At 44.9% G+C, this 11,972-nt stretch overlaps 1 protein-coding gene across 2 annotated transcripts in view; it reads left to right on the top strand.

The window, feature by feature from the left end:
* The window catches only part of LOC142565849 (neuropeptide Y receptor type 6), a 175,683-nt gene extending 164,863 nt beyond the window's left edge, over positions 1–10,820 (top strand). For both annotated transcript variants that reach the window (XM_075676396.1, XM_075676398.1), the window contains one exon: positions 10,140–10,820. The gene's annotated coding sequence lies outside the window, so the exon portion shown is untranslated. The remainder of the gene's footprint in view (positions 1–10,139) is intronic.
* Positions 10,821–11,972: the final 1,152 nt, after the last annotated feature.

Raw genomic sequence — 11,972 nt, forward strand, 5'->3', positions numbered from 1 at the left:
GAAACTCAATGTTGATGATAAAATTCTGCGTGACCTAACTTCTATTGCAGAAACGTTTAATCGGTACTTTCAATCTGTTTTTTTCAACACGTGGCAAATATAACTTGCCGAATGTTTCTCGTGTATTAGGAAACGAGTTGAATGTAACGAGTTCTTGCCATGCTATTGAAGCTAGATAATACGAAATCCACTGGCCCTGACGGACTGTCAAGTGCATTTTTGGAGGCGTTACGCTCTACAAATCGAAATTTTTTTTACCATTATGTTTAGCTTCTCAATAACTTCTGGTGTCCTACAAGCTGACTGGCGTATAGCCCGTGTGGTGCCTGTCCATAAAGCCGGTGACCGGCTGCTTCCTAAATATTACCGTCCTGTCTCTGTTATTAGTAGTTGTTGCAAGCTTTTGGAACACATATTCGTGAGTTTTATTCAGAAATTTGTTAGTAAAAAGAATATCTTGTCTCTCCACCAGCACGGTCTTTGAAAGGGTCTATCTACAACCACGCAGCTTTTTTCGACGGCACACGAGATATCGAGCGTTCTTGACCAGGCCGGTCAAATTGACATTCTGTTTTTAGGCTTATCGAAAGCCTTCGATAGAGTGCCTCATGGAAAATTATTGTATAAATTAGAGTGTATAGCGTTACCTTTGTACATTATTCAGTGGATTGCTTCGTACCTAGTTGATAGAAAGCAGTTTGTGGAAATTGATCATTGTCCGTCTAGTGCGCTGTCTGTTATCTCGGGCGTTCCACAGGTGAGTGTTTTAGGTCCGCTACTGTTTCTACTTTATGTTAATGATTTGGTGGACGTAGTGCCTCATGATGTATCCGTAAGAATGTTTGCGGACGATTGTGCTGTTTTTTAAAAAATATAAACCACAAATGATCATTTCTTGTTGCAAAACACTCTTTCGGCAATTGATGATTGGTGTATGCTTTGGGATATGGCGCTGAATTCGGAGAAAACTACTTTTGCGTGTCACAAAGAAAAAATGTCCTAGTTCTTTTTTCTTATCAGCTCCATAACCGAGCCTGTATTAGAAGTTTCCCAATACAAGTACTTAGGCGTGACTCTAATAAGCTTGCTTGGTCGGAGCAAGAAAGCTGAGCAAGTTGGTAAGGATTCATAATTCAAGGAATGGGTAAGGCGTGCAGACGCGGTCACTTGAGAAGTGAACAACACGAACGGCGTTGTAGGAGAACAAGGAAAACGGCTCACAGTACTAGAGATGAGCTTAGAAAGACATAAAGCTAAGCTAGTTGGTAAGGATTCATAATGCAAAGAAGGGGTAACGCGTGCAGACACCAAGAAAAGTAGACGACACGAACGCCGTGTAGGACTGCAAGGAAAAGGACTCAGAGTACTAGAGATGAAGCTTAGACCGACAGAAAGTTGAGCTAGTTGGTAAAGGTTGTGGGGTTCTTACCCGTGCTCTTCGTACCAAGGAACGACAACACAGTAGTGCAAAGAATCACAAGGACACCTTCATTGTACCTTTCATAGACTAATGCCTGCTAGTCGAGTTGCTATCCACAAAACATGCCGATGGGAGCGCGACAAATGTGGGAAGTACGACTAACCGCGATCGAATAACGAGCGAATATGTTCGCCCATGCTGGATCCCAGCGCCTGGTCGTTGGTGCCTACACTCACGCGAACGGTGGCGCGTTCGAATGAGGCCTCTCGTGATGGTGTCGCAGAAGCATGGATCGGCGCACTCGCAGAACGTCCGTGCAGCTGCCCGTTTCCGAACCAGAGAGGAGGAGTCTTCTCCTTTCCGCGCCCAAGTAACCCCGCCTTAGCTGGCGTTAGCAGCGCAACACTCGCGCCATCTCTCGTACTGCGCTTCAACCACACCGACTGCCGCGGGCATCATACGACCCCGCGAAGCCGGATTACAGGGGACGGGAGCTGTGCGGGAAAACAACATATGAGGAAACGCGTGAGAGTCGCCCGCAAGGTTCACTATGCAAAGAAGTGGTAAAGCGTGCTGACATGGACAGTAGAGAAATGAAGCGGACGACACGAACGCCACCGTTCGTGTTGTCCACTTCTCTTGTGTCCGTGTCGGCACGCGTCACCCGTTTGCATTAAGTGTCTTCGGCCTTTCGTATCTGTTCGTCACATGCAGTCTCACTGAATACACAGCATTAGCCTCTTGATATCGGTAGCATGGCCTACAATACGTTCCGCCTGACGCCTGCGTAACGAGAGTACGTTCTTGCAAATACTACTGAAGCTTGATTTACGAAATAGCAATCCTCCCTGAAAACGAATGTTTATAAAGGGCAAACACGCACTGACGAGGCGAATTATCTGTTGAAGGTAGGTTTCATTACAAATCTCGAAACACGTTATCTGTTCCGCGACCAAAATGCACAATATCAAAATTTCTTGCTCTGCCTTGTCTCGGGCACGCTTATTTAAACTAAGCACGAGAGACTGAGGTAACTGGTGGGTTGTAATAAAAAAAGAAACTGGTGGCTCCGCGGTCTACTTTCACGCACCTTAACAGTTTAATCATTCGAGTAGTAATCTGCTGTAAACGGCGCGCCACTTCCAAGTCATATGCCTGAATGTTATGAAAAGGCATTTTGAAGATTTTGTACTGGGTGTGTATTTTTCTGAGCACTGAAAGCTTGTGCCTGCGCATAAATGTGTCTCTCTAAATTAGTTCGCTCATGAAACAAATAATACAATGACGGGGAGAGCATTTGTTATTCTTCGCGTGCTTGTTGAACATGCGATAGCGTCCCGTGGTCGCTTGCCGCATGAAGCCAGTGATACGGAAACGCCGGTGCTCGCGGCCGGCGCTCCGCCCAGGCGCCTCCGGCACGCGTGGCGCCGGGAGCCGTGGCCACTGCGATCGCCGGGAATCGAGCCACTCGAGTGCTGGGCCGGTAATTCCCCATGATTCAAGCTTACGAAATAAGATGCGGTGATTTATTTTCTCAAAGGCTTTGCTTAAATCTACAAACACTGAAGCTGCATAATTCCCTTCATCGATAGCGAGCTTTAGTCAATCGCTTAGAGCAACGAGAGCCAGTTCGGTCGAGTAACCCGAGCGAAAGCCGTATTGGAATGGTGAGAGAACGTTAAATTTTGTAAGGTAATTAGTTAAACGTTTTTCTATTAGCTTTTCGATTACCTTACCTTACTTTTCATTACCTTACATGTTTCTGCCATGAATTACATACTTTTTCTTTTCAGGATTCACATATGATTTCGTTTAATATCTATTGTTGGGTTTCTTATTAACACAAATATGTTTCCATCCACGTGCTGTTCCCAGTTTTTTATTACTTTGGGCACAAAATTAGGATGTTTGTGTATTTTTGTTTTTTTTTTTGCGCATGTTGTTGCTCTATATTGCTCCATAAATTCGCTGACGTTTATTTCATGTATAATTGTACAATTTTAGCATACCAATAGAACCTCAGATGCTTACTTGTACGTAGCCGTTGCTGTACATTGTACTATACATTTGAAGAATCGAATGACCATGAACATTGCTACCATTAATTTTCACAGTAACCACCGCGGTGTAACGCGCAAAATTGTGCATATGTGTGTGATCTGCTGTCAAACCTGTCGTTCGTGGGGGCTGAGACCTTTGTCAGGCTTTATGCCTTTAGTCGCAGTCTACCCTCGTTTGAATGAACGAGAAATAAAATTCAATTAAATTCAGTTCAACTCATGAACAATTGTTTCACTCGTGTTCTTCTTTATCTTGATGCAACACCAGTGTTCCTGTACCCGGCAAAGTTCACCGATTACATTTTTCAGGACCCTCAGTAGCACTCGCTGAAGCAAACCGGCGTTGTCGCATTGTGAAGTGGGAGTCTCTTAAATCGAAGATGCTACTTAGGATAACGACTACTATTAATTATTTGGATTCTGAAGCGTATGATAATAGTAGCACACATTCGCTTCTAATTTGCTGTGCATGTTACTGTATTTTCACGCCCTATCTGCTGTTTAGCTCTCTGTAGTAAACACGAATGCCATTAGTCATCTTTTGATTTACGGCAGCTACCCAAGGTGGGTAGACTGATGTATTAAAAAAGCGCTAGTTCTGCATGCGTTGTAGAATACGGAAGCCTTCGAACTTCGATGTCTGGCATAACCACGTTTCGGAAGAGGTGACGCACTATATGCCATAGCGGAGCTTGGAGCTGCGCGTCCTTCTCATGAGTTGATTCCACTCAAGAAGGAGCAGACATAACCATCCGCTGCGTGCTACCTTGCGTCGCTCTTTGACTTCCTTCTCATCAGCAGTGCGATCTACTCGAGCAAAAGTTTCTACATGCGTTTTAACTGAGCATTCAAGCTACGAAGGAATATTTGTCTTATCCCTCAAGACTACGTTACTGCGAACAGCTGAATGATCCTCGTAAAATCATTGCGCTGGTAAAATTTTCTCAGTACTTGAAACACACCAAAAATGTATTTTGAGCTACAGCTCTTACGAACTCAGCTGTATTGATCTTGGATTTCATGTTGACTTCGCTGACGATGCCTCTGCCATATGAGGGCTCGCCATTGCTTCAACTCATCAGCTCTCAAAGAAGGTCGTTGATTTACGAGCTCATTTCAACAAGTCCCTGAATAAATCCAAATAATTTTGAGAGCTCCGAAGTATTTGTCATTTTTTACGAGCATTAAACGTTTGGTGTTTTGCGGCATCCTGAAACCTCTCGCATGTTTCTGGAAGCGACGGCACCACCGTCATTTCCATGTCGGGTTTCGGCTATTGAATCGTCGCTGCTTGCTTTGCTTCAGAAGATGGTCAAGGCGATTGGGTGGGTAGTAGTTGAGCTTCAGCTACCCATGCCTCACCTCTCCGACAATGTCGCTGTTCGTCGTCACGCGGCACAGCCGCTATGTTGGCGATAGACAGCCTCTTAGGAACCGTGGATTTACTTTGCAATGACGGGTTTCACAGGTTTACCTGCGGTTTCTAGCCGAGATTTCTGGTTTCCATACCCACAAGGATGCAATTCCGAGTGTGTTCATCATGCAGCGGACAGCTGTTTCAGGTTTCCGCTGACATCGGCAGCGCAGTAGTGGACATCTCCCCTGGTGTTCTATGCTCTTGCCATCGTGAAGATAACATTGATGTGTATATGAATCGTGCCTTCATTATTTCTCAGCTCTCGATGACGGTCCTTAACAAAAAATTAGCAAGTAAGCACATGCCCCGCCTGTGTGCCCATGGCGTAGGAAAATATATCTTGCTGTTATGTCCAAGTGCACCTGCTTTGCTGCTTTTGCCTGATCTGGTAGCGCTATCATTTCGTTTACCGTCTCGTCCAGTAGTTCTGATTTCTCATATGCGATGCATCAACCAGTTTTACGGCCGGTGAGTTCAAATAGTGCGATTATGTCGCTGCTTATGCGCACTGCCGACCCAGGCTCCGCCAGCGTCTGCCGCCTTGGCGTTGGCCGTCAAATTTAGGGCGCTTCACTTTCTGGGAGTTTGAAGAGTCCACATACCACTTATTATCCCTCTGTTTCTTTCACCAACTTTCCGGTAAAGTCGAAGACGAGCTATACTAACAACGCCATCCATTTGTGATTGTTTTTTTATGTAACAAAAAAGCAACATCAAACCAAGCGAAGCACCCCTTTGTTTTGCGGCCCACCATGTGCGTTGTCTGGCAGGCAAGTTTTGTCGGGCTTGCGCTGCTGTGTGCCGGATCTGACCAGAGGTTCAGACGCTAAAAAGAGGAACGGAAATTTGTGAACAAGAAGAAACAAGCAGCTGACCTGCTAGATAGCCAAGGTGGACAACTGCAGTTCAAGTTTGGTGTGTAGATGTAGTAGTCGTTAAACGACGATTTCTAATGTGTCGTCATAGTACATGGCCCGTTGAATTCCTATTGCTTAATTAGGCTCGGTGTGAATCGTGGGAAGGTGGCACGAGAATTTCATCGACCTAATTGCAGTGGTGGTATTACGATGGAGCGCCGAAAGGGCTATTTTGAAGATTCTGTGAATTTGGTCTTCTCAGGGACTGACTCTGACTATTCCACAGTTAACTTTCTGTGAAAATTCCCAAGTGGGTTTTTGACAGAGCTCAAAAACAGCTATTTTGAACATTCTGTGACTGCGATCAGCTATAAGGCTGTCTCTAGCAGTCCGCAATTAACTTTATACAAAAATGCCTGCGTATTTTTGCCATGAACATAATCGTGATATGCGGGAAGCTGAAAATTGTGTACTGGTCTGCTCTGCATTGCTGCATGGAAGAGTGGGATATTTGCGCCAAGAGCTATTATGGCGCTTAGTGCAAATATATGTGTACGTGCACACTGTTAACTTCAGCCGATGGCTTGAAGGAAGGTAATAGCCGTGCGCAGTCGATGTCAGCAAAAAAAAAATAAAAATAAAAAGACAGTGAAACATTCACCTTCTAATCGCACACATGCTTTCAATCAGGGACGGATACTTGTACTGTCATCGCGACAACAACTAGCCCACAAAAGAAAACATAAACTTTTGGCGCAGAATTACTGTTTGTAATTGTTCCGAATTTTTCAGAACCTCTTTCTTCTTTTGTTATCGCAAGAAAGTTAACAGTGCTTTAAAAAATATCAAAAGTCTTCTTCGTGTGTACAGCAGACATATTTTTGAAAGCTCTTTAGCGTTTTTTATGCCACTATAGAGAGATATTCAGTGTGGCAAAGTATTTCATTCTGCAATTTTAAATCTTTTTTAAGGCAGAAGTCATGAAACATTCTGAAGTGTCGGATGCTGAAAAAATTACTAATGTAGAGAACTACAGACAACTTCCTATCTTCGTTGTCGCAGCTCACTCGGAGGAAGTATGTATCATGCTGTTACGTTGAAAATGTGAGTGCGCGCTGTCGTGTTAAAAAAGGAGATATCATGAAATGGCATGCATGCCCTTCGTTCCTTAAGACTTGAGCTCTTCATGAAACTTCAAAGCCCAGTGAAGGTGATGGTTTCCGTCATAAATGATTTTCTCATCGGGCACGAAGACCTGCAATGGTGTCACCTAGTATCTGCGCCTCAGTCACGTGTTAAGTTTGTGACGCAATGGGGCGTCATCCTTTGTGGTGCTTGACGTCTCACTTTCGCCTTATATAACGGAGCGATGCGACGATCCATGGAATAATAACAGAGCGTTGAAGGAACATTAACAGAGTGACACATACAATGAATGTTCCTCTCATATTCAGGCGCTGTTCCGCTGCCTTCTTTTTTTAGTGTAACAGTTTTACACGGCTTTAGTTTCAATATCTACATTTTCTTGATACTCTTTGTAACTACTGTATACTACTGTTTCGTGAGCCCTCTGTGATTTTTCCCTTTGAAATCTTGTTTGTTTTGGGTGTCACTGTGTATAACGTTACCTTGAAAAAAAAGTTTTAATGGGTGTCTCCCCCCCCCCTTCTATAATCCTCGAGCGAATATGGGAATGTGTAATAAATAAATAAAACGTTGTTCCGGTGACTGAATCCTGCGGGTTCTATTTCAAGAAGACACAAATGTGCGTGCGATGGGGCAAACTTAGTCAGGGGGTTATGCAGGCTAATGCCCCTTAATGTCAGACGTCATGCCCCAGTCTTTTTAACACAATTACTTCTGATTGTTTCAATGTGATCAAACTGCTAATATTATGTGGGGACATAGAAGAAAACCCAGGAACTGATGACCTGAATTTACCATTGGAGTTAGCAGTTGTTGCTAAAACTATTGTTGCACATGTTGAGTCGCGTCTTGATGAACTAAGGATAATTCTTGACGACGTCAAAAAAAGTCAAATCGCCCTAGAACAAACTGTGTCTTACTTTAACGCTAGACTTGCCATCGTAGAGGACCGCGTAAACAATTTAGATGAGTGCCAAACTAATGGCCTGCAACAAGTAGTTGTGGGCAGAGTTCGTGAAGAAAGTGCCGAACTTCAGAGCAGGCTAGATGATTTCAAATACCGCGCACGTAGGGAGAACCTAATTTTTTACGGTCTTGCTGACTCGTCAAGTGAATCCAGGGCTCAACCGGACGAAAAAGTTAAAGTTCTTGTATGCAGTAGCTTAGGTATGCAGTTATCATCTGACAGTATATCTCGAGCCCATAGATGAGGAGCATATGTAGCTGCACCTTGCAGTGGTACAAGCATATGAAGCATATGAAGCACCTTGCAGTGGTACAAAAAAGAAGTAAAATGTGACGGGATAAGTGTAGGGAAAGCTAAAGGCAAAATGTATTTAAGGAATATATACAGACAGAAGCTACAGACGGAGCCTGTTTGCTTGCTTGCTTATGAGAGTGGCTCTTACCCACTATGGCGTATTGGCCGAGAATCGGGCGATTGAAGATTATCCGAGTTTGAAAGAAATCACTATTGAGAAATGTTGAATGTCTAAAGTAATCAAGTCAGATAATAAACTACAGCCGACACGGGCGGAACACCCACCACAAGAGCGCTTCTTCGATCATCGTCTTCATCGCCTTGCTGGCGTCTTCTCCTGTGTACGGGAAGGGCTTCTAACATATGAACCCCGCTGGTGGGAGCGCTGTCTCGGCGCTTACGGCAGGACTGTTGTAGTGCTGCAGACAGGGAACGTGCATGACATGACTCGATGGTAGGGAAGATGACGAGCTACCGTACACCGGGGCGATCTTGTCGCTGACTTCAGTTAGGTGGCGGAGAACCTTGTAAGGCCTGCAGCAGCGAGACAGAAGCTTTGAAAAGAGGCCCACGTGATGGCAAGGCGTCCAAAAAGGGACCAAAGGGCCTGGATAGAAGTGAACGATTCTGTGAAGTGAACGACCTCGCAGCAGCATCGCGGGCGTACTCTGTAGGAGCGTAGCTTGTGTACCTGATGGCAGGACAGTCCCAATACGCAACGTTCGATGGCGGCCAAAGTTAAAAAGGGGAAAAGCCGGCAATGTCGTGGCGGGAAGAGGTGTACGCGAATGTCACATTAGGCAACGTGCTGTCCTAATCACGATGATCCGTTGAAAAGTACTTGCCATTGTGGTCAGAGCGCCATTAAGCCGCTCGCTAAGTCCAATTTGTTTGCGGATGCTAAGCAGGGCTGCCTACAATATCATTTTCTGTATGGCTCTCCAACCTTCGTCTTCATCTATAATTTTCAATCTTTACTTTCCTCTTACTTCTTTTCACTTAGTTTTTCCACGCAGGAAGGATTAACCTAATGTAGTCTATCCAACCTTGTGTATATTATATTAGGTTATAGCAGCGTTTCCTTCGGGTCCCCTGTTTGGCTCGAAGGTGGGCGGCTGGCGTAGCAGCACAAATCAAATGAATTTGGTATGGTTAAAACGTTGTTTCCTGCAACTCTTGATCGTCCTCTTTCCCAGTGAGGACGCAACGAAGAAACTTTTCAACTGTTCAGGCAGCGCAGAGAAAAAAAAAACATCCCCACACGTCAACATAATACATAGTCAAAATCCCGGAAAGAGCCTATTTCAGCTTTCACTAGGGCTAACTGTCTCGCCGACACGCTGCGTGCCGGCCACAAGGTGAAGAAAACGAGCAGGTGCGACCTCCATCTTATGGTTCTCGAAATATAATTACACGGTAAACTCTCGAAGCTCGCAGCATTTGGTAATGGGCCAGTCATTGTGACCCCACATCGATCAGTGAACATAAGTAAAGGATTTATCTCTGATGATATTTTCGTGAGCCTGAGGGAGGAAGAGCTCCTGCAGCATTGGAAAGAACAAAATGTGATTCAAATACAAAGGATAAAGATCAAGCGGGACAACAAGGATATTCAAACTTAACGTCAGATTCTCACCTTTGCGTCGAGTCTTCTACCGGACACCCTAGAAACAGGATACAGCAAAATTCAATTCAGACCTTACATCCCAAATCCTCGATTAAGTTTCAAGTGCCAGAGATATGGCCACGGTTCGCAACGCAGCAGAAGCCGACTGCCCGTGCGGAATGTGGTGAACACGAACACGCATGCGTGAACTCTAATGGCACGCTCTAATGCCCCAACTGTGACGTGCACACTCGGCATACTGCGGAACTTGCCCCAGATGGAAAAAAGAGAGACACATAATCCCATTTAAAACGAAGCAAACCATCTCCTTTCAAGAAGCGCGAAAACTTGCTTTTTTTTTCCAAACTGCAGGGTATGCTGATGCGGCGCGCAATGGGCCAACACCGCAGCAGACGCCGGCATCGTCCCAGCCCGCAATACCTCTCGATGTGGCTGTGCCACCAGTGCCCTTGGCGACAGAAGCCAGTGCTGCTTCGCCGTCCGTGCAGAACGGCCCATCGACCTCCGGGTTGCTCGGCCCCTGATTCTCCATCACGGAGGGGAGGCTCCCAAAGCGAACATGTCACTCGCAAGAGCGTGTGTCCAGCGCCCAGAAGAGGCGATGGACATAATTGTCATCAAGGCGGCGCAGTCACTGCCCAATGAGCGGTGGGATTCTCTCGACCACTCCGAAAAAGACAAATATCCCGTCATGGCGCCCGGAAAGGGCTCTGTCAGCTAAGTTTTCTCTCTTAAATACACAGCACAAAACACCTTCAACGTGGATGCACAATTACTACACTGAAATGTAAGGGGTCTGCTCCACAACCTCGATGACGTTAAACAACCCCCGCATAAATACAATACAAAGGTGTTATGTGTTCAAAAGACACATTTTAGAACTACACACAAACTTTCTTTGGCAATACGCCATCTTCCGAAGAGACCGTGACGGTGCTAACGCCTCGTCCTGCGGTGTAGCAACCGTTGCTGACAAGTCTGTAGCTTGTCAATGTGTAATCCGTTTGGACGATTCTTTTAAATAAGTTGGCAGCTGTCTCTCTCTCTCTCTCTCTCTCTCTCTCTCTATATATATATATATATATATATATATATATATATATATATATATATATATACCTGCGTGTGTGTGTGAACGAGAAAAAGGGAACCGAGGGGCCCGATTTTTATTAATAATACTGACAAACAGAGACACGAAGGACAGCATAAGGGAAATTACTTGTACCAATTAATTGAATTACAGAAATGATAAATTAATGGAAAAAAAGTGTATGAAAACGCAACAGGCCGCAGCCGAGATACGAACCCACGTCTTCGCATTACGCGTAAGATGCACTTACGGATTGAGCTGCGGCGGTGTCGTTTCCCATGCACTTTCTGGGGTATTATTGTCTTGCTACTAGAACTAACCCTAAGATGTTAGCCAGTGCCGCCACTCGCAAACCGCCAAGGTTTGTGGGGGGTGACGCTGGCGAACAGTCCTATAGAATGTTTTCTTCGAGTGTTAGTTTATAAGAGGGCGTATGCACAAAACGTGTTTATTGTGGTCAGAATATATATATATATATATATATATATATATATATATATATATATATATATATATATATATATATATATATATATATATATCATGGAAGAGCTCGTGGAGTCTCAGTCTCCCCGCCCAAAATGAAAACTCTTCGCCTATGGTTTGGGACAAGCCTGTCTGCAAACGTGCCGAGTGCGTCCCACAGACAAGCACAACGAAGCCCATTTATACGAAGAGGAGCTCGTGTTAAGCAGCCGCTTCGTTTTGTCCACCAATGCGATGTGTCAGGCGCTTCTACAGCGAAGCTGTTCATGACTAGGGTTCCGTGGATTTTTTGCGTCCGTCAATAAATCTGCGTGTCCAAAAACTCAGCTCCCGACTTTGATGCGAAATCGCTTCATTCTATGCAAAAGCTTATATGTCTCATCACTTGGATAAGCATTTTCAGCAGATTAGTTATAAATAGACACCGTTTTCAACATCAGTAGACTCTCAGGTAGATGAGTGAATTAACTTTATTTTGGGAGCCAAGCTGTTGGTGCCTGAAGATGGGCGGCCACCTTATTCCAGGTAGCCGTGTGCTGATAGCCTGGACCTGTTCACAAGCCGTAGTTGGTCCTCAGGTTTTGGGCTTGTTAACTGTGACTCCCAAT

The sequence above is a fragment of the Dermacentor variabilis genome, unplaced genomic scaffold (genome assembly GCF_050947875.1).
Source record: "Dermacentor variabilis isolate Ectoservices unplaced genomic scaffold, ASM5094787v1 scaffold_12, whole genome shotgun sequence".
Lineage (NCBI taxonomy): Eukaryota > Metazoa > Arthropoda > Arachnida > Ixodida > Ixodidae > Dermacentor > Dermacentor variabilis.